General features: G+C 36.2%; 1 non-coding gene across 1 annotated transcript; it reads left to right on the top strand.

Moving 5' to 3' along the window:
* The first annotated feature begins 1,094 nt into the window (after positions 1-1,094).
* LOC140851382 (small nucleolar RNA R71) lies at positions 1,095-1,203 on the top strand. Its single transcript, XR_012134135.1, has one exon. It is a non-coding gene; the product is annotated as a small nucleolar RNA R71 (small nucleolar RNA).
* Positions 1,204-23,524: the final 22,321 nt, after the last annotated feature.

Raw genomic sequence — 23,524 nt, 5'->3', positions numbered from 1 at the left:
AATACTGGGCTCAAGTTTTTCTATTGGGCTCATCTCAGTACTAATCTCCTCTTCTAAATTCTCTTTTTGTCTAGCATCAGTACTAGCCTCACTCACCTGATCTTGGTATGGGTTTCTAAGAATCCTACCACTTCTAAGTTCAGTAATTGCTTTGGCATTTTCAAATTGAGGATTCTTAGATGGGATAGTGGATTGATGATTAGGTCCAGGTGGTTGATGAGTGGATGGGTTGTTCCTAGGATTTGGTACTGGTTGGCTTGGGAGTTGACCTATTTCTCTCCTCATGGTAGACTCAGCTAATTGTCCTATTTGTGCTTCTAGCCTAGCGATAGTTTATTGCTGGGTCATGATCAATTGTTGTAGTTGGTTTAATCTATCATCAGCTAGATTAGTCTGTTGAGGAGGTAGGTATGGTGGCTGATTTTGATATGGTGGCTGGATAGATTGACTGGGCTGACCTCTATTGTAGGCATAATTTTGATATGGAGGCCTACTCTGAAAATTTTGCACAAGAGGAATTTGGGTCTAAGCTTGAGTCTGTTGGGGTCTCCAAGAAAAATTAGGGTGGTTCCTCCAGCCTGAATTGTATGTGTTAGAGAATGGATCATTGATAGGTTTGGAATAACCTTGAGCAGCTTGAACTTGTTCTTGAATGAAAGGTGAAAACTGTGCAGTCGTGGGATATTCACTCACATGATGGGCCAGACTAGCACAGATAAAATAAATCTCCTGATAATTAGGTGGTGGTGTGTATTATATAGGAGATTATTGACCTAATGCTAGAACTGATCAAATTTTGGGCGGGCAAGAAGGTCGATTTTATCTAATCTTTGGGCTATTAGGTTCAGATCGGTCTTAGGATTAGAGTCTGTTTGCTTGATCTCAAAAATTCCTAACTGTTTTGGTGAGGAATTGATCTTTTGTAGGAGGATAATGAAGCATGATTGATTGAATTTTCACTCAAAATTTTAAATAAAGTATAGGCTTCATCTTCACTTTTACTCATGAATGCACCCCCACAAGATGCATCTACCATCTGTCTGTATTGGTCACCTAAACCCTCAAAAAAAGCTTAAACAATTTGCCACTTAGATAGACCATGGTGTGGGCATTTTCTAAGAAATTTCTTAAGTCTCTCCCATGATTCATGAATTTGTTCTCCTGGAAGCTGAGCAAATCCAGTGATGGCTCACCTCATGGTGTTGGTTCGACCTATGGGATATAATTTCTTAAGAAACTCGAGCTGCATTTCAGCCCAAGTTTGGATTGGTCTCCCTATTGTGCCAAGCCAGTACTTGGCTTTGTCTTTAAGTGAGAAGGGGAATAAGGTCAATCTAAGTGCATCATTAGTAAAATTTTGAATTTTCACGTAGAACAAATTTTTAAGAACTCATCCAGATGCTTGTAAGGATCTTCATTAGTATTCCCATAGAAAGATGGAAGCATCTGGATTATGGTCGACTTGATCTCATAGTGGCTTGTAGGGATATTAGGTAAGTGGATACAAGTCGATGGGTTATAAGTGGAAGGAATAAAATATTCCTTCATCTGCCTAGGTGGTTCTCTAGGATCTCCAGCCATCTGATTTTCAGGTTTAATATGAATCAACTATTCAATCTCAGGATTAGGTTTTACTAGGTCAGGATAGAGAGATCTTCTACCTTGCATATACCAGTGCAAACCCTAATGTATGATTCAAGTTTTTTTTTTTTTTGTAGAAAAATAGAAAAAGGAGAGAAAAGAAAGAAAGAGCTCTAGACCTAGATACGTAAGGTGAGAAGAATTAGTTGTGGTTAAGTGTTAATTGTAATCAAGTTAGCAAACAGTTAAACCTAGACACCTACGGGTTTCTTAGACCTAACAGTTCGATGTAGAGTGGCTTAGCTCAAATGCAAATTGGGTTTGTTCTCACTTCCTTCAACTAGCCAGGTAAGAGGTGGGATTGTGGGGGTCCCCCCGTTGCTTGCCTTAGACACCAATTGAATTGGCCAGGTAAGCTAACGGAACCAATTAAATAACCACGAGTCTACTTAGACAGAGCCTTTGTAACCTCTAGCCTTAGACCCCAGTTTCAGAGATGAGTTCGAACTTACTTTGCACTTGACTTCACCACAATACTCAAAACTGAACTCGATTAATACTAGGGCCAATGTCTATTTGATTTTAGTTAGGCTAGGGTTAATGTGGAATGCTAGTTGGTTGTTTTTGGGCCAAAGAAGGGTGATGAAATCTCTACCTTATCTTGTTATGGGTATTTTCCTTAAATTAATTTGTGATGAATATGCACAATCAATTTCAAACAAGGGGTTCTATGCAACTAAATTAGATGCATGAAACTAATAAAACTTGAAAGCTTACCTTGTCTCCAGCGATCACCAAAAATAAATCTACAATGATGAATGCTCCTAAAATTAAGTTTCTACTCTTGTCATGCAATTTTTATTAGGTTTATGTGGATAAATTATAAGTTAATTAAAGAAAATAGTAATTAATACTAAAAAAAATTAGTTAAAGCTAGGGTTAGGATTGATCTCATCAAGCAAAATTGAAAGCCTTCTATCTCTTTTTTGAATTTTTTTTTTTGAATTTTTCTTCTATACAAAGATAAAAAAATAAAAAAATTAGTAAGTTAAATTTACTAAAAATCAAAAAAATCAAACATTAAAATTGTTGCCTTCTCCGCAACGATGCAAAAATTGATGCGATCAAGATGCTGTCGTTAGGATACCGTGATTATCAATCAAATTTGACTTAAATAAAAATTAAAAATATATAGAAAGTAGTGAGTTGGGTGAATCCATAGAGAAAGCAAGATTTTAATTTGAAATCTTTGATTTTATAAAAAAAATAAAATTTTAAAGAAAGTAATTTAAGTCGGAAAACAAAAATTAAAAGTGCAAAAAATAAATCGGGTACTAAGATCTACTAACTAGATCCTAGCATCTACTTGCAATAAAAATAAATAATAAAAATTTAAAAAAGCATAAAAATAAATTGGTACTAAGATCTACTAATTAGATCCTAGCATCTACGTGCAAAAAATAAAAGACAGGAATTTAAAGTGCAGAAAAATAAATTTTGTATTAATTGAAATTAAAATTCAAGTACAAAGAATTTAAAAGAAATAATAAAATAAAATAAAAATAAAACTATAACAAGAATCTGAAGTTGATCAACCAAGCCTTATCGGAAAGATGGTTGATGACCTCTCCATCTTCCGTCGTACTCTATAGAGCGAACCAGTTTTTCTCCTTCTTTTTCTTGGGTCTCTAAAGCTATTTTATTATTTTTTTAATTTTTTTTATACTTTTTACTCAATTTTTCTCCTCTCCAAGCTTATTCTTGGACTTCCTATTTATAGATAAATTTTTCATAATTTTTTTGGTAGGAAAAGGAGTCCTAAAATCCTTAGAAATCATATTAATCTCCTTAGAATATTTCTGACCATCGGATGGAGCTTGGACCGCCCAGATCTACTAAAAAATCAGAGTTATAATCCTTATCAAGGTCGGATCAAATGTCAACCATTGGATCTGGGTTCTGATGAAGTTCTGGCCGTCGGATCGTGCAAAAGAGTACTATTCAAAGTCGGGAACGATAACAGCCATTAGATCACGTGATGGATTGCTTCTGGCTGTCGGATCGTGCAAAAGAGTCCTATTCAAAGTCAGCAATGAGTCTGAACCATCGGATCTGGGTCTGATTGAATCTCAGTCGTTGGATCGCGCCCAGATCTTTCTCTTGCTGTGAGCCGGCCTGTGGACCATGTAACTATTCCTGTGGACCGCACCCTGGCTCTGTGGACCGACCGACCGGTCCACCATGCACCAGAGGTAATATTTTTTATTTTTTAAGATATTTTAGCCCCATTTTTGCTCTGATTTTCACCTGAAAAATTAAAAAAATATGCATTAAATTTCTCAAAAATTTCTCTTCATTTTGGTGCTTAAATTGCTCAATTAAATTAACATCTATTTTTTTATAAATATATCTAATTTCATATTTTTTTTTAAAATCACTTATTTTTTAAGAAAATTCAATAAATTTATGAAATTAGGATTTTTAAGAAGATGTTAGCACCATAAATTATCAAAAATACCTTCAATAAATATAAAAATATACCACTTATCAACTGCCGTTGCCGGAGGAGGAGGAGCCTGAAAAATTGGAGATGAGGCCAGAGCTGGCAGATCTTGCTGAGATCTGGCCATGGAGGCCGTAGATCACTTGGTGGATGCCTTTCGGAGAGGCATCAGGTTGGGATCTGGCCGGAGAAGAAAAAGAAGATGTCGAAGAAGATGACCAAAGATAGTCCCGTTGAGTACTCCTTTAAGAACAAGGATCATGCGAAGACATAGCGCCCTTCCTCTAGCGTCAATTCTTGTAACCTCCACAGTGGCTTCCGAATGTCTCTTCCTTAGCCTGTGAAGTTCGTCATCCATCTTCTTTGATTTTTTTGTTAGGTGATGAACTTTCCTTCTCAGATCCCAGATCATAGATTCAAAGGAATCCCCTGTGATAGGGAAAAGCTTCGGCAGGGCACTGTTGTCAGAAAACAAGAGCGTCACAATGCAAATCATTGCAAGAAAAAAAAAGAAAAAAGAAGTAGAAGGAGAAAAAGGAGCTCTCTATAAAGAGGAATCTGATTTTATTGATTGAATAATTCTTAAGTACAAGAGAAAGAGAAAAAAAAATTATAACAAAGGAAAAGTACAAAATTAGAGGTCTCGAACCTCTGGAGCAGAAGTGGAGGAGCTCGGCACCCCCGGAAGGTCGGCCACAGCAGCTGTGGTAGTTGAAGAGGTCCCGGCTGGAGGGAGACCGACAACAGCTTCGAAAGGTTCGGCTTCATCGTTGGACACTTCATCCAGGAAGCTGAGATCGAGTTCGGAAAATTTCTGACCACCTCCCCATGGCAAAGCTCGAAGCCTTTGATAAAAGTGGCCTGGCCGAACTTGATATTCAGATCCCTCATCTCAGAGGAGGTCTTGAACTCCTCCACTGCTTGGGCCCGTGCCTCCGAGACTAGGGTCGGGATCTGCTATTTAGCTTAGAGACCTCGACCTCTACCTTCCTTCTTTCCTCCTCCAAAGTAGCCTTCAGATCTGTCGAAGTTTGTTCTTCCTTTTGGAGTGCCTCTTGGAGACTCGTGACTTCGGCGACCTTCTCCTTAAGATGGGCGGCCTCAGCCTGGTGACCTTCCTCTGCCTGGGCTGCTTCCTTCTTTGTATTTTTCATCCCTTGATGTTGGCGATGAGTTGGTGTCCAATCTGCAAGAGCGGCCAGGAAGTCAATATGAAAACTAAGGAATGAACTAAGTGAAGAAGTGAAAGGAAGAAAAAAGTAAATTAGCCTACCTCAAGAAAAGACCCCAGAGAGTTCCAAACCCGTTGTTTAGGATCGGCATGGACAATCCTGTGGATGATCTCGGACAAAACGCACCAGTTGACCAACCTTTTTATTAAATCCCTATTGTTGAAGGATTCTCCCCGATCCTCTTCGGAGCCGTTGGACCCTTTGATGGCAGCCCTGTTGCTGCTAATCTTGCGGGCCACCATCTTCTTCCTTCTCTTCCTTTCGGCCCTCGATGCCTCCTTGGGACGGGACTCTAGAGCGAGAACCTCGATCAGAGGGCTTCTTGAAGAAGCTCGGGGGACTGCGGGCTCGACGTTGGAGGGGGCATCAACGACAATGGCCCCCTGAGCAAGCACGACTGAGCTTGTCTTTTCTACCCTCACCTTTTCACCGACCCAGAAGTTGTGGTGCCTTTCCTCTTATGGGCCTTGAGACCCTTGGCTAGTATCTGAGCTGCATCTACGTCCATGTCTGCAATGAAAAAAGATCGGTACAGCTTAGAAACAGAATAAGAGAAAGAGGAAGCAGCGAATGACTTGAGAAAGAAAAAATACCGACAGGGTTGAGAGGGCTCAGGCCGACATTGAATAAAAGTTGCTCCTTTAGATGGTTAGGGAGGAGAAGAGCTAGATAAGTTTTAAGTTTATTGGAGGCTTCAAGGTCATCCTTTCCCAGGCTAGAAGCCCGACGGACGGAGTCCTCCAGGGAGCCCCAAGGGGGCAACCCCAGCATCAGGGTTGGGCATCGAACGTAGAAGTACCTCTCCTTCCAGTTGTGGATAGAAGAGGGGGCACCTTTCAGCAACCCCTTTCTACCGAACTGGGGGAAGAAGTACCACCAGTCCTTTGCCAAAGGGTGACGCTTAAAGGTATAAAAGTTTCTAAACAAGGGAAGGGTTGGCCGGACTTCAGCTAAATGACAGAGGAAAAAAAATCCTATCAGAAACCTAAAGGAGTTCGGCGCTATAGAAACTAGAGAAATATTTAAAAAGTAAAAAAGAGCGATAACAAAAGGTGGGAGTGGAAGTCGAAGCCTGCGTGGAAGGCTTCCTGGTATAAACAAAAGCGGCCAGGGGGAGGGGCGCTAGCCCGATCAGTTGGCCCGGGAAGCTCAAGCTCATGCTTCGGAGGAACCCCGTACTGAATCCTAATCAGTGAGAGTTCGTCTGAGGTCATAGAGCTGGGAATGGTGTCTGGTATAAAGATTGAACGAGGTTCGATCTTAAGTATGGGTTCATATACAGTACTAGGATTTTGGGGGGCTGGAGCTGACGAACTTCTAGAACCGCTAGAGGAGGAAGTGTTGGAGGACATTTTGAATCAAATGAAAATTCCAAAAAAATTAAAAAAAATAAAAAACAAGGCACTTATGGAGAAACTGAATGGGTAGAATGCAGAAGAGGAAAAATAGAAGATCAGCAAGAAAAAGAAGGATTTCGAAACTAACCTAGGCTGGTTTGAGAGGTGTAGGAGGGCAGTGAAGGTGATGGAGGTTGACCTGAAGGGTGCCTAAGACGAGAGGGACGCCAGAGGAGGACGAAGCTCTCAGGGAAGAATAGGGGACCGAAGAAAAATCTCAGGCAAGGTGAAACACCTGAAGGAGGGGATGGGTTTAAATAGACCTCAGGGTCCGATGCAATAATGATTGCAGATCTCCTTTGGCCGACCTACAACTGCCGCGTGTCCCACTCGTCATGGCAGATGGCTGACGACTGATAGAATCATTATTGCACCATACCTGGGGTGATGCTCCAGTGAGAATTTCAAAAAAATCTTTTCGGGTCACCTCGATTTGAAAAGACTCCAGCACCGGTGTGCCAAATGCCAAAATATCTGGAAACAATCGAGTACGGAAATCAAGGGGGGCAACTTCGACTGTAAAATTTTTTTGTACTTTCTTAATTCGAAACCTAAACTCGAAAGTAGGAGAACTAGTGTTGGGTATAAAATAACTCCAGCCGAAGTTCATAAGAGGCCAACCCTCCTAGGACTCTTCCAGTTTTCGACCTTGTGCGGTGTCTTTCTGAACTCCCCCGATCGTCTGAGCTTCCACAGTACCATCCGGACTCCTCCAGCAGTCGACCTTCCACAGTGTCCTCTAGATTCCTCCAACGAACGAACTCCTATCGTACCCTTCGGACTTCTCCAATAATGAGCTCCTTTAGTCATCTATCAGACTGCTCCAAATGCTCTCTGGGCTTCACTATCAGTCGATTTTCTACAGTGATCGACTACTCTCCGAGTCTTTTCCAGACTTCTTCCTATCACCATCGACTTTACTCCGAGCTTCTTTCAGACTTCGTCAATGTCCGAGCTTCTCCAGTAGTGGGACTTCTACAGTAGCCAGACTCCATCCAAGTTTCTATAGTGGTCGACCGCCTTCTGAATTTCATCCGAGCTTCTACTGTAAGCGAATTTTGTCCAAACTTCTATTGTAAGCAGACTTCATCCGAGTTTCTATGGTAAGTAGACTTCGTCCGAGCTTCTACAATAAGCAATCTCCATCCGGGCTTCCACGGCAATCGATCTCCATCCGAGCTTCTACAGTAAGCAGCCTCCTTTCGGACTCCTACAAGAATCGGATTCTGTCCAAACTTTTACAGCGAATGGATTCCAGACGAACTTCTACAACGGACGGACTCAAGCAGTCAAATTTCTACAGTGACTGACTGTCTCCGGTGTCTTCCATACCTCTCCAGCCATCAACCTTCAATAGCGCCAACCAGACTTCAACAGTGCCAACCAGACCCCTCCAATGGATAAATTTCCTCCGGACTCCTCCAGCGGTCGACCTTCCACAGTGTCTTCCAGACTCCTCTAGCAGACGAACTTCCACAACACCTTCCAGACTCTTCTATCTGTCAACCTTCTATAGCACCTTTCAAATTTCGCTATCGATCGACCTTCTGTCAGATTACTCATGCAACCGGACCTCTCCAGTGGACAGTCTTCAGACAAGCTTCTACATCAGACAATTTTCAGATGGACTTCTCTAACAATTGGACTCCAGCCGAATTTCTTCAATAGAAAGTTTTTATCCGGGCTTCTACAGCAGATGACTATCGTCTGCAGCATCAACGCCTAAGACACCCAACAACAGTTAACCCGTCAGCAACCTCAAAAATATCTGAGCTTCTCTTAGATTGCTGAGATAGAGAGCTATTCCGCTCCACCAGACGTCCCAACCGAGCTTCAGCCTTCCAGCCCGAACTCCCTGACAAGTCGTGATAATGGACACCACTCCACTCTCTGTAACAAACTCCACGTGGCCCCACCACTCTTCGGTAAGTCGCGATAATGGACACCACTACTCTCTATAACAAACTCCACGTGGCCCTGAACGGCCCACTACCAGGCAGTTATGGACGTCACTGTCAATCGATTACGCTCTCCTATCTATAAAAGAGACCCCCCAGATACGTTCTCCTCTAAGCTCTAAGCACTATCTCTAAACTCTGCTAAAATTCCATTCGAGTGCTCCATTTCTGTTGAAGCAGAGTACTGACTTGAGCATCGGAGGATTTTGTCGGAGCACCCCCAACTCCGGTTTAGACTTTCCTTGCAGGTCTCGATGGCGGTCGTGATTCCCTCGACTCCATCTTCTTTGGCATCGGCAGAATTTTGCACCAACAGGTTAGTTATAGTTGGAACGAGATTCTTGGATCCTATTTAGAATAGGACTAAACCAACTAAACCCACCTATTTAAGGTCCTCCATGCCTCCACTCCCTCTTAATGTGAGAAAGCCCATGCCCATCATAAGATGCTGTGCCCCCTTGTTTCTTTTGTGAGAAATAAGGGCATCTCTCCTCTTTTTCTTATCGCCAAAAATAAGGAGGGGCGTCCAAGAGTTGGATGCCCTAATTCCACATGACGCCAACCCCTCTTCTCCTCCCCTCTTGAAAAAATTTTTGAGAGCTTTTGCTACTGGTTCTTGGACATCAAAGAGGGCTCTTTTTGTTGGTTTTACAGTAGAAAATTGAAGTAGAAAAGTTTTTCCCAATAAGAGAAAGAAAAGGAAGAAGAAGGATCTTCTTTTTTATGCACAGCCTTGGAGAAGAAGGAATTTTTCTCTTAGATATTTTATCTATTTTTTTATAGAATTAAAATAAGATTGGATCTAATTTTTAATATAAAAATTTAGAGAAGAAATACTAAAAAAATTTGGTTGGGTGTTTGAGGCTTCCTAGAGTTCTAGATCAAGGAGAAAAAGAGAGAAGAAAAGAGAAGAATGGTTCTTCTCTTGGATCTCTCTTTTAAATTTTTTTAGAATATGAGAATTTTATTATTTTTAACATAAAATATTAGATTAGATCTAATTTTTATCATAAAAAATTAGAAAAAAAAGTTCTTCTTAAAGGAATGAAAGGAAGAGAGAAAGGTTCTCTCTTGTGCATGAAAAAATTAAGAAGAAAGGGTTCTTCTCTTGATCTTTATTATAGAGATCTGATGTGTGGATCCAAGAAGAAAAAAAGAAGATCTCTTTATTCTTCATCTTTATTATGTTCCTCTTAGATCAGCCAAAGCATGGTGTTTTCACTAGCTAGCACTCCTGAGAAGATCAATCAGCACAAGAGTTTCGTGTGAATACCTGTAGAAGCCCGACATGTGTGCAACTGTCGAGCATCATGAAGAATCGACTACTATAGATTTTGGATACGGTGATCTGCTATCCATGCTTAGGTATGAAGTTTTAAACTCAATTCATATTTAGATATGATCTAAATATAATTTAGATATGATCTAATTACATAGATATGATCTATACTTACTGAATTTTAGATTTCAGATTTACATACATGTATATTAGTTCATGTCATAGATCCTGAATGGTAGTTTTAGATTTGATTTATGCATGCATTGTAGATTAAATTGTTTAATCTATGAGATCCCATGAAAAAGTAAGCGAAAGGAGAAAACTTACTTTTTGGCAAAATCCTAGATCTTGAAACCTTATGTGTTGTTGTATGTGATGCAAATTGTAAAGAAACTAATTACATCTAATCTTGATTTATCAAAATTATTTTGATTTAAAATCATAAAAATTTAAATTTGATCTAAAAAATTTTATGATTTAATGTAAAGGGTTTACAAAAAAAATTATTTCAAAATCTTAACCATGTTGATGCAAAAATTTAATTAAGAATTAAGTATTGAACTAAATAGATCTAGAATTATGATTAGAGATCGATGTTGCATAAAACATGGGGCATGGGTTAGGTCAAATTAGGCCCTTCTCTTTAATTGGATTAGACCTAAGGTTAGAATCAAAGATTTGATTGACCATGTAGAAAAATTGATTAAATCTGACCAAATATTGAATTAGATTAATCAAGATTTTTTTAATACAATAGTTGTAGACGGTTAAGTTTATATTTTTGATTAGACCAAATAGACTTTGATTGTGGCTCAGTAGTTGAATCCGAATCATTAAGTTGGTCAAATCGAAACTAGTTAATCAATTGGTATCTAAGGTAAGTTTGATATTTTGATTGGTGGTTTTTAATTGGGAGTGGCTTATCTGATCATTTCGATGGTATTTTAGGCAAGCTTAGTAGATCCTCCCACCGATCTCACTTACTTGACCAATTTGGTGAATTAGATTTTGATTAGATCGCTAAGTGATTCGAGTTAACCCATGCCATTAAGGTTAATTAGTATGACTGATTTAAGTGCCCTAGACCAACTTGTCTCTAGTTCTTCCCATGACTTGGTGAAGTCAATGGGAGGATTTACGACATGCTGGTTGGACCCGCTAGTCACTAGTCCTTTTCATGACTTGATGAAGTCAATGTAAAGATTTATGACTTGTAGGTCAACTGATATCTTCTAAAAGATTTAATCAAATCTTCTAGATTATTAGGTTCCTAAAATGAGCTGGTTATGGGGATAACTAGATCATAACCTTCCATTAAGGTGAATGATAATGGATCCATTATTTTTTATTGACATTGCAGGCACCATCCATCTGATGTTCTTTCTGAATGATGGAATTATTATTCATCATATGATGACTCTATTGAACTATTTGATGAATTGTTGGATTGATCGAGCCATCCTCGGACCTAATCATTTTTTGGCTAGAATCATTGAGTAGGTTCATATTAATGGTTGGACCTAATCGAGACTTTCAGTGGAGGCCCATTACCTATTGAAATAAAATCTGAGGCTAAATTAAATACTAAAAGTTGTTTGGAGAAATAATTGGTTGAGAATTTATCCATAGGTGCATATGGATTGATCGAGCCATCTTCAGGTTTATACGCAGTCTGTGTGGATTCTAGTACCTGCTAAAAAATTAAGATAATTTTTTGAATTGGAGATAGAGGCTATCAATTTGTATAAAATAGTGAGAGAACTTTTAAACTAAAGTCTAAGTCTTTAGATTTAAAATAATTCATATACTAATAGGTCAATTATTCTCTTTTCAGAAATAGCTAGAATATTATCACTCTATTCACTGTTAGACAGTGACAATATTATCAGACCTAACTTCGATAGCTAGTATCAGAAGTTGAGTATAATTTTTGAGCAAATTGATCAAGAAATCTCAAGTTAACCCAAACAGGCTTAAAAGAGAAATCAACAAATGGTTGCTGGTCAAGATAGTTAGATGACAACTCCTTGAAGTTTTTCTATTGGTAATACTACTACCTGGATATAGGATACCAATAGTAAAAGTCATGTTTGTAAATAGTTACAAAAGACTTCAAGATAGTAGAAGATTTGAAAATGGCAAGAGACTCCTAAATGTAAGAAATGGAAGTCTGTTCCAATCTTAACATTAGAAATCCTCGAGCTTGTTTTCAATTCTGAAGATGTCATTTTAAGTGATTGTCACTATTGTCCAATCTTATTGATTTGGTGTCAATAAGTACGATTGTTGTAATATCATTGTAAATGATACTATAATAATGAGTGGATAATTGAAAATGACATAAACTCAGTACCATAGTCTGTTAGTGTAATATACACATCTGACTAGCATCCTAGATTAGATAATATCACAGAAATCTACCTTTGGCATAATTGACTTAGTCACCTTTTATTGAAAAGGGTGAATGAGCCAGTGATATTCTGAGTTTGATACATATTGATGTATTTGCACTCATGAACATAAGTACAAGAAGAGGGCTTTACTACTTTATTATAATTTCTGACAACCTATCTTGGCATGGGTGTGTTTTGCTTATGAAGCATAAACTCGAATCAATTGAAATGTTCAAACGCTTCCATAATGAGGTAGAAAAATAAACTGCAAAGAGTATTAAAACTCATCGGTCAAATCAATGAAGTGAATATCTTTACAGTAAGTTTTGACGTTTCTTGAAGAGAATTGGATTCTCTCTTATTGGATCTCTACTGGGACATCACTGTTTAAAATGGATGTCTGAAAGGAGGAATCAAACTTTGTTAGATATGGTTTAATCTATTGTGGGTTTGCTGGTCTGCTTGAGGTTATGTTTTAGAGACTACTTGATATGTGCTCAAGAACATTCCGAGCAAATCGGTTATCAAAACTCCATATGAGATATAGACCTGGTTAATTCGATGCTCTCTTACCTTAGGATTTGGAATGTCAAACTTATGTGAAATATTCTCAAATCGACTAGCTTAGATCTTGATCTGATAAATATTATATTAAGGATATTTCTTCTACCTTTCTAACGGACATGAGATGTTCATAAATCATAAAGAATTTTTTTTGAAAAAGAATTTTTTTGGTGAAGGAACTGATGCCATTAAGAGCAAGCTTGGTGAATCTTGATGGGTAGAGAAACTGACTTTGACACAAACTAATAGAATCGGAGTTGATTAGATCAAATCCAGAGCTCGATGTAAAGGCATCTTTGAGTAGATATGGTAGAGTACCGTATTAGCCGAGTAGATACTTCGATTTTTAGGTTCGAGATAGAGATTTGACCTTCCATTCAGATACAATACAGAGATCTAACTTTGAGAAGGGGCTTAGAGCCATTAATTCTGAAATAAAGTTCATGAAGATCAAAAATGTATGGATATTCGTTGATTCATCTGAAAAGATAAGATCCATAGGGTGTAAGTAAATTTTAGATGGATAAGAAGCACAGACGGAAAGGTGGAGACCTATTAATTATATTCAATTGTCAAAAAATTTCATCAAAGTTATAGTGTTGACTATGACAAGATTTTTTTCTTGTGACAATCCTTAAGTCCATTCGGATTGAATCAAACTTCTCGAAGTTGGAACATATATTTTGAACATATGGCTTTATTGAGAATGAAGCAGAATCCTGTATGTACAAATGGACTAATAGTTTTGTAAAAATATTTTTTGTATTATTAGGATGAAAGTTTTTTAATCGAAAATGACATCCCTACATTACAGGGAATAAAATCTTGGTTGTCATCTCTGTTTTTCATAAAGATTTGAAAGGTTATGAGAACTATCCTTAAGTATTTATGAAATACTAAGGACCAATAGCTCATTTATAGAAAATTTGACTGAAAATCTATGGAATATTGATTCTAATTTTTAGTCAGATCAAAATGATAAAATTATATTAAGTTGTATTTTTATACTAAAAGGAGGAGTGACATGCTAGAAAGGTTCCATGCAGTAGTCAGTAGCTAGTTTTATTTGTGATATAGAGTTCTTTGCAGCATTTGATGTTGGTAAAGAAGTTATTTAGTTATGGAAGTTCATTAGCGAGCTTGGAGTGGCACCCTCTATTGATGGTCCAGTCCTTTTGTATTGATAGCAGTACTAGAACCATAGCTTAAGCTAAAGAAATAATATTCTATCTGAGAACCAAATACTTTCTGCATTGCAATCACCTTGTTTAATAAGATCGAAATAAAGTCGACCTTAGGAAGATCGACTGAAAGAAAAACTTAATCGATCCATTAACTAGAGCAATCAGATCTAATGAGTTTGATGATCTCAAATGAAAGATGGATATTTGATACCAATCTGATTGGCTTTAGTCCAAGTGGGAGTTGTTAAAAATTATATCCTAAAGCCAATTATCTAGGTTGTAGATGATTGTGCTCCATACATGTATATAAATTATAAAATGATAAATATTATCTGACAGATTCATCAAAAGGAATACATCTTCCTAAATAGAACTCATATATTATGATGAAGTTCTTAGAGCTACTTCCAAAATGATAAAGAAAGATTTATCATGTGGTTCTTAAATCCTGCTCGTGATCAAATGACATAATTGTTACAAGGACAATAATTGTATCAAGTGTAGGTCATTGTGTGCTATATTAGTTGGTTGCCTTATTAACCAAGGCATGTGGTGACACGGGTAGGGCATACGGATGATATGTAGGAGTATATTTCACTGAGCGTGACCACCTCTAGAGCACTCCATTGTCAAGAGTTGCTATAATGAGATATGAGTATAAGTATCTCTCTGACCTGAGGCTGCCTTGGTGACTTGCAAGCAACTCACTATGCTTTGGTACCAAACTATCCAAATTTTTAATTCAGTGATGGAAAGTTTCTAGGTACAATCAAGTACTTGTGAAGTCTCAGTGCGAGTCAAGATGGGATTGATCGCTCCATGTAAAATTGAAGATGATGCATCACTGTGTTTTAATTTAATAAAACTTTGGTCAAAGTAGTCCTAGTGAGGAGTCACAGAATTTTTGAGGTTGAGACATAATGTGGACCACTCATCCTTGGTTGATAGTTTAACGCTTAGTCATCTTTGAGCATCAAGTATCAAAGGGATGAATTATACAGTAACTATATCCACATGGGTTCTAGAGTGTTGTTAGGCATACATTCGGCCTATCCAAACATTAGGAACCATGACTAGATGGTAACATCGATGAGTACAAAAATTATTTTTGTACTACCGACTTAGATTCAAATCTATGGGATCACACACATAAAAGTACCTATCTGATCAAATGACTGATCGATGATTATGAATCATTGAAGGAATTAATTATCAATTTGATTAATGATTAATCTTATACAAAGATTGTAATAAATTATTTACTAATAGTTGGTAAATTAGAGAAATAATTAATTAACAATTTGATTGTGCAATAGAAATTGGATCAGATCTAATTACATTAGATTCAATTAGGTTAGCTTTGGATTGATTCGATGCATCCCTGTTGGATAATAGCACTTGTTCCAATTGATCTCAGGGATGCAAATCAAATTTTAAGTTGAATAGAATTCAATTAGTTTTATATAAATTTTGATTGGATCAAATCCTGTTGGATAATAGGCTTGATTGGATCTAGCCCAATTATCAAATAGCTTCCCTAATATCCATAAAGAATCAATCTCTGGATCAATGAATTTTTAATCTAACTAATTTTCAATTGGATTGAGGTCTAATTAGTTTCATAATTGGGTTAGAACCCAATTAGTTAGTTTGTTATAACTAATTTCTAAATTAGTTAAGATTGAGTCCAAGGATTAGTTAGAGTTGGAATGAGATTCTTGAAACCTATTTGGAATAGGACTAAACCAACTAAATCCACCTATTTAAGATCCTCCATGCCTCCACTCCCTCTTAACGTGAGAAAGCCCATGCCCATCATAAAATGCCACGCCCCCTTGTTTCTTCCATGAGAAATAAGGGTGTCTCCCCTCTTTTTCTTATCACCAAAAAATAAGGAGGGGTGTCCAACTTTTTCTTGTCGCCAAAAATAAGGAGGGGCGTCCAACCAAAAATAAGGAGGCCAATCCCTCTTCTCCTCCCCTCTTGAAAAGATTTTTGAGAGCTTTTGCTACTGGTTCTTGGGTGTCAAAGAGAGCTTCTCTTGCTGGTTTTATAGTAGAAAATTAAAGAAAAGTTCTTCCCAATGAGAGAAAGAGAAGAAAGAAAAAGGGTCTTCTTTTTTATGTGCAGCCTTGGAGAAGGAGTTCTTCTCCTAGATTTTTTTTTAATTTTTTTTTAAGATTAAAATCAGATTGGATCTAATTTTTAATATGAAAATTTGAAAAAGAAATACTAAAAAGATTTAGTTAGATGTTTAGGGTTTCCTAGAGTTCTAGATCAAGGAGAAAAAGAGAGAAGAAGAGAGAAGAACGATTCTTCTCTTGGATCTCTCTTTTAAATTTTTCTAGAACATGAGAATTCATATTATTTTTAGTATAAAAAATTAGATTAGATCTGATTTTTGTCATGAAAAATCAGAGAAAATTTTTTTTCTTAAAGACATGAAAGAAAGAGAGAAAGGTTCTCTTTTGTGTATGAAAAAATTAAGAAGAAAGGGTTCTTCTCTTGATCTCTATTGTAGAGATTTGATACATGGATCCAGAAAGAAAAGGAGAGGATCTCCTTATTCTTCATCTTTATTATATTCCTCTTATATCAGCTAAAGCATGGTGTCATCACGAGCAAGCACTCCCGGGGAGATTGATCAGTACAAGAGCTTCGTGTGGATACCCATAAAGGTCGAACACGTGTACGACTGTCGAGTATCATGAAGAACCAACTACTATAGATTTTGAATATGGTGATCTACTATTCATGCTCAGGTATGAAATTTTGAACTCAATTTATATTTAGATATGATCTAATTACATAGATATGATCTATACTTGCTGAATTTTAGATTTCAGTTTTACATACATGCATATTAGTTCATGTCATGGATCCTGTATGGTAGTTTTAAATTTAATTTATGCATGTATTATAGATTAAATTATTTAATCTATGCTTGTTTCACTGTAAATTTTAAAAAAATATATGTACAAAACCACCATGCTTTCCTTCACAAAGGATGCGCCAATCTTTTTGAACATTGATCTCCGACTCAATGTTCTTACGATCAGAAATATTTAAGATTAGGATTTTAGAATTTTTAGATCTCACAGGTATGACCCATTCATATCCTCTAAAATCATTATCCTAATCTTTGGGGTTCATCATAATCTTTAATATGAAAAGATACAACTGAAATGATGAATCAAAAATGTCTCATTTTATTCATATAAAACAAATATCATTACATGAATTGAAAGAATATATAAATAAGCCCCATCACATCCCCTTATGATTGGCTTGTAGAGTACTTATTCATTCATTCTCCCACTTGCACTAAAGTCAATCACCTTTGTATTTCAATCCCATACAATCAAGATGGTGATCAAATAGCTGCTATGATAAGGCCTTAGTGAATGAGTTGGCTATATTATTATTGATTTCTACTCGATTTAATATAACATCTTGTCTTTCGATAATCTCTCGAATGAGGTGGAAGCATCTGAAGATTTGCTTTGATCTATGATGAGACCTTATTTCTTTAGCTTGGATAACAGCACCAGTATTGTCACAATAAAGAGGCACTGGTCTTTCAATTGTAGGAACAACTCCTAACTCCGTGATGAATTTTTTTCATAAAGATAGCTTCCTTAGCGGCTTCACTAGTAGCGATGTACTCTGCTTCAGTAGTTGAGTCAGCTACTATCTGTTGCTTCGAACTCTTCCAACTCACTGCTCTTCCATTCAGGATAAACACATATCCTGAAATTAACTTGCTATCATCTAGATCGGATTAAAAACTAGAATCTGTATATCCTTCTAGCTTTAATTTTGATCCTCATATATTAGAAAAATATCTTTAGTTCTTCTCAGATACTTAAGAATATTTTTCATAACTTTTTAATGATCTTCTTTTGGATCAGCCTGATATCTGCTAACTATGCCTAATGCATAAGCCACATCAGGCCTGGTATATAGCATGACATACATAATAGATTCCACTGTCAAAGCATAAGGGATGAAATTCATTCTTTCTCTTTTTTCTGATATTTTTGGACACATTTTCATAGAAAAATATATGCCTTGACTTATGGGCAAGTAACTTCTTTTACTTTCTTCCATGTTGAATCTCTTCAACACTAAGTCAATGTACCTAGATTGGGATAAGCCTAGCATCTTTTTAGATCTATCTTTATAGATCTTTATACTCAAAATATGGGATGCCCACCTAAATCTTTCATGAAAAACTTGTTAGATAGCCAAATTTTAACTGACTAAAGTATTGAGATATCATTCCCAATTAATAATATGTCATCGACATATAATACTAAGAATACTATGGCACTACTACTAGTCTTCTTATATATATATAGTTCATCCATATTTTTTATGAAGCCAAACTCTTTGACTATCATATCAACTCAGATGTTCTAACTCCTTGATACCTATTTTAATTTATAAATAGATTTTTTAAGCTTGCATATCTGATTTGGCCTCCCATTGGAGATAAAACCTTCTGACAAAATCATATAGACCTCTTCCTCAAGGTTACCATTAAGGAAGGCGGTCTTGACATCTATCTGTCAAATTTCATAATCATAGTATGTAGCTATAGTAAGTAAAATCTGTATAGACTTTAGCATAACCACTGGTGAAAAAGTTTTATCATAATCAATCTCTTACTTTTGTCTGAAACCTTTTGCCACTAACGTAGCTTTGTAGGTTTCAATTTGGTCATCTGTTCTGATCTTCTTTTTGAAGACCTACTTGCACCCTATTCGGATTACACCCTCAAATGCATCAACCAGTATTTACATTTGGTTAAAATACATTGAGTCTATTTCAAATTTCATAGCATCAAACCACTTGTCAGAGTCATGACGGCTTTCGAATAAGTCAATGGATTATCATGCTGAATGGTATTAGTCTCATTGTCATTTTTTATGATGAAACCATATCTCAAAGGTGCATAACGCAGTCTATCTGACCTTCAGAGAAGAGATGTATATTTCGAATATACCTCATTACTAGGTACTTTTGATTGAGAAACTTTCATTGGTAATTCTAGAACACTTTGTAGGTCTTGAACTTTCTTAAGTTCAATACTCCTCCCATTACCTCCTTGTTGGATGAAATTCTTTTCCAAGAATATGGCATGCCTACTGATAATCACCTTTTATTCTATAGGGTGGTAGAAATAATATCCTTTAGTTCTCTTAGGATATCTTACAAATAAACACTTATCCGACTTTGCACTTAGCTTGTGTCCAAAAATATTTTTAACATAAGCAGGATAGCCCCATATCTTGAGATGTTTAAGACTAGGCTTCCTTCCATTCCATAATTTATATAGAGTGCTAGGAATAGACTTTGAAGGCACTCTGTTAAGAATATATGCAGTGGTTTCTAGGACATAATCCCAGAAAAATATTGAAAGATCAGTATAGAACATCATAAATCGTACCATTTTTATAAGAGTACGATTCTTCCTTTCTGCTACACCATTTAACTGTAGTGTATAAGAAGGTATCCATTCAGAGAGAATTTTTTATCATTTAAGATGATAAAAAAATTCACTAGAGAAGTATTCGCCACCTCGATCAGATTGAAAGACTTTAATATCTTTTTCAGTTTGTTTTTTGACCATCTTTTGATATTCTTTAAATTTATCAAATGCATCAGATTTATGTTTCATGAGATATATATATCCATATCTTGATAAGTCATCTGTCAAAGTTATGAAATAGGAATATCCTTCTCTAGATAAAGTTGTCATAGTCCTATGTATATCTAAATGTACTAAGACTAATAACTCATTTGTCCTTTCTTTATGTCCAAAAAATAGAGTCTTGGTCATTTTCTCCATGAAACAAGATTCACAAGTCCCATATGATTCAAAATCATATGGTTCAAAGAATTTCTCTTTGTATAATTTGCTTATTCTTGACTCATCAATATGACCAAGGCGGCAATACCAAAGAAATGACATATTTATGTCTTCTCTCTTTTTTTTTATATTTTCATGAATATGAAAAATATTTTCATTAAGTAATAGAATTAGAAGATCATTATCAAAATATCCTTTTTCAAACAATTCATTTGCACGAAATATGGAGCAACCATTGCCCATAAATTTTATTTCATATCCACATTGTGTCAAGAGAGATATAGATATGATATTTCTCATAATCTTTGGCATGTAATAATATTCTTCTAATTCTAGAATTTTTTCTGATGGTAGCTCCAGTAGGTAAGTTCCCACAACTTCAGCAGAGATTGATTCTCCACTAGCACCAAAAAGCTTGAACTCATTTTTCTTCAGCCCTTTGATTCATTGTAACCGCTGCAATGAATTGCAAATATGAGAACCACATGTGGTATCCAATACCCATGAATTATTTGTTGAAGAACTTAATGAAAATACAGTATGTATCATATACATATCTTTGTGTGCCACACCTGCATTTTCTTTCATTTTTATCAGAAAACTCTTGCAATTTCTTTTCCAATATCCCATCTTGCTGCAGTGATAACATGTCATATCTGCAAGGACATGCTTTGCCTTCTTCTTCTTGAAGGTGCTTCTTTTAGGATTTAATTTTTTTTCTTTCTTTGAACCCTTCATGCTATATTTATTTTTGTCCACCATAAGAAGTGGACCTTTCTCTCTCTTTATATGATTTTTAGCTATTTTCAACATATTTAATAGCTCTGGTAGGGAAATGTCTAGTTTGTTCATGTGGTAATTCACCACAAACTGGAAGAAGGATTCTGGAAGAGACTGGAAGATTAGATCTTGATTGAGTTCTACATCAATGGTGAAATCTAATTGACCTAATCTGGTAATCATGTCAATCATCTTTAGCACATAATTTTGAATTAGAGTACCCTCAGTCATCTGAGACTGGAACAATTGCTTAGATAATTCATATCTAGCAGTTTGACTCTACTCTCTATATAGCTCTTTTAAATTGAGCAGTATGGAAGAAGCATCCATATCCTCATGTTGCCTTGGTAATTTATTACTCATAGAGGCCAACATTATGCACTTGACAATCATGCTGTCATTTTGCCACATCTTATATATATCCTTTTCCTCCTCTAAAGTATCTTCACTGACTGGACTAGGGTCAGCTATGTCCAGAATGTAAGATAATTTTTCTTGCATAAGCACTATGCGCAAGTTTCTCAGTTAGTCCACATAATTGGGACCAGTCAACTTATTTGCATCAAGGATGCAACATAGGGAGAGTGAAGTAGCCATAATGCAGAGTTTTAATCTACAAGAATTAAGAATAATCATATAAACAGACAATTCATGGTGATATGTATAACTAGATGAGGTCTTTTATTCTAGTTATTGCTTTCATTATTTCATCATATACCATAGCCCTCTCTATGATAGACGATAAATCTTAAATTGATCTCTTAGTGCGGTTGATATCCTTATTTCTCAAAGAAGTCTTGTGGATAGCACAACAAACTTCAATGAGTTTAAAGGTAGAAAAATCTATCCAATTGTATTTTTAACATAATCTGTCTTTAAAATATTTATAGTCTTATGGATAGCATAACAAACTATAATATTTGAGTTAAGTCAGACCCTTCATTTCCATACAGCCATATTTAAAATTAATATTGCTCTTGTGGATAGCACAACAAAGCAATAATAATTCAAATACGCCATTAGCATTCATAATGCACCAAGATTTTATCATATCAGTCCCCATGGTAAGTCTTGTGGATAGCACAATAAATTTACCATGGTTCTTAAAATAATAATCATCTTAGCATGAAGGAAGGCATTAGTAGTGTAATAAACACCGAGCAAACCAAATTCAAGATTTAGATCAACCTAATTGACAAGGTAAGTAGGTGGGGGTCCTCCTGTTGCTTTTTTTAGACATCAATAAATTGATCAAGTCAGTCAAAGGAACCAATTAAAAAACTATCTTTAACACTTGTCTAGACACCAATTGATTAATTGATTCAAGAATTAGTTAGCTACTAGTTCCAATCACTACGACTTAATGTAATTTTTTATGAGGGCATTAATGGTCTCAAGCATATCCTTAAAAACTTCAACTACATGTTTATGAACTAACAAATATGCATTAATTAAATCATAATAAGATGATAGACATAGCACAGCACATACAGTATATCAGATGCATACAACTCACATGTATAAATAATTCTATATTTAGACATGCTCATACGATTGATGTTGGAAATGTAGGCAATTTCATACACATATTTTAAATTTTTTTGAATAAATTATAGCGAAAGTCAACTAGATTAATCAAATTAATCTAATATGCATATGATCTAATCATTAAATCAACCTACTCTAGGATCTATGACATGATATGTTGCATATAAAATTTAAAATAATCATATGATAAAATCTGCATGCATGGATATAAGCGGCAGATCAAATCTATATCTATCTGAGTTCAGAACTCAATACCTGAGCATGGGTTGATGATCATCGCTATTAAGAGATATGGTAGAGATGATCCTCACTAGTTGCTCACATCCGCACATGCATCTGGTCTCTATGGGAGTCCACTCGAAGCCTCGATCTGATCGATCTCCTCTAGAATGCTAGTTCGCATGAAGACCTTCTTCTTGACTAATTTGGATCTTTTCTTTAAGTCTTTGAAATATTTTCAGAGGTTGAAAATGGATTTCTGAAGGAGATGAAGAGGTGGATGAACAATAGAGAAGAAACTATTTTTTCTCTCTTCCCAAACCCTGAAGACTAAATCCTAGGGTTTTTTGATCATGCACTCACCCAAGAGAAGAGAACTCTTCTCTTCTTTATCTCATGCCAAGAACCATGCCCCAACACTTTCACTATGTAAATCTCTCTCTCTAGTTTCTCTCTTACATGCACACACAAATAAAACCCTTTTATTATGGCATGTAAGGAGTAGGGGAGAAGAGTCCAAGAGATCTTGGACTCTTGATGTGTTGTCGCACCTTTTCAAATCCCATGCCAAAACAAATATGGGACGCCCAACCACTTATTTTCCATTGTAAAAACATATGTGATCTGATTTCCCACGATGAAGAATTCTTATTTTGTCACACAAAAGAAGGGAATAAAAGGGAAATGGTGGCAAGGTCTATGAGATAATGTCAAACATTATCCATATGGTATCCTATTTTAAATCTGATTTGAGCATGCCAAATAAAATTAGATCCTACACAAATTTGGATGTGAGATAGAGAAGAAAAAGGACTCTTTGGAATGAAAAAATCTCATGCAAAAAGCATTTGTGCATGAGGAAAAATGGCATGCAAAGTGTGGTGCATGGGACAAGGAGAGTCCAATCCTATATGGACTCTAGGTTTCCTTATTTGAATCCAAATCAAATCTCATTTGATTTAGTCCAAATAAAATAGATAAAATTTAATCTAATTAAGTTCATAAATTTTT

Source organism: Elaeis guineensis, chromosome 8 (genome assembly GCF_000442705.2).
Source record: "Elaeis guineensis isolate ETL-2024a chromosome 8, EG11, whole genome shotgun sequence".
Lineage (NCBI taxonomy): Eukaryota > Viridiplantae > Streptophyta > Magnoliopsida > Arecales > Arecaceae > Elaeis > Elaeis guineensis.
Note: the sequence above shows the minus strand (reverse complement) of the source record. Positions and strands in the feature narration are given on the sequence as shown.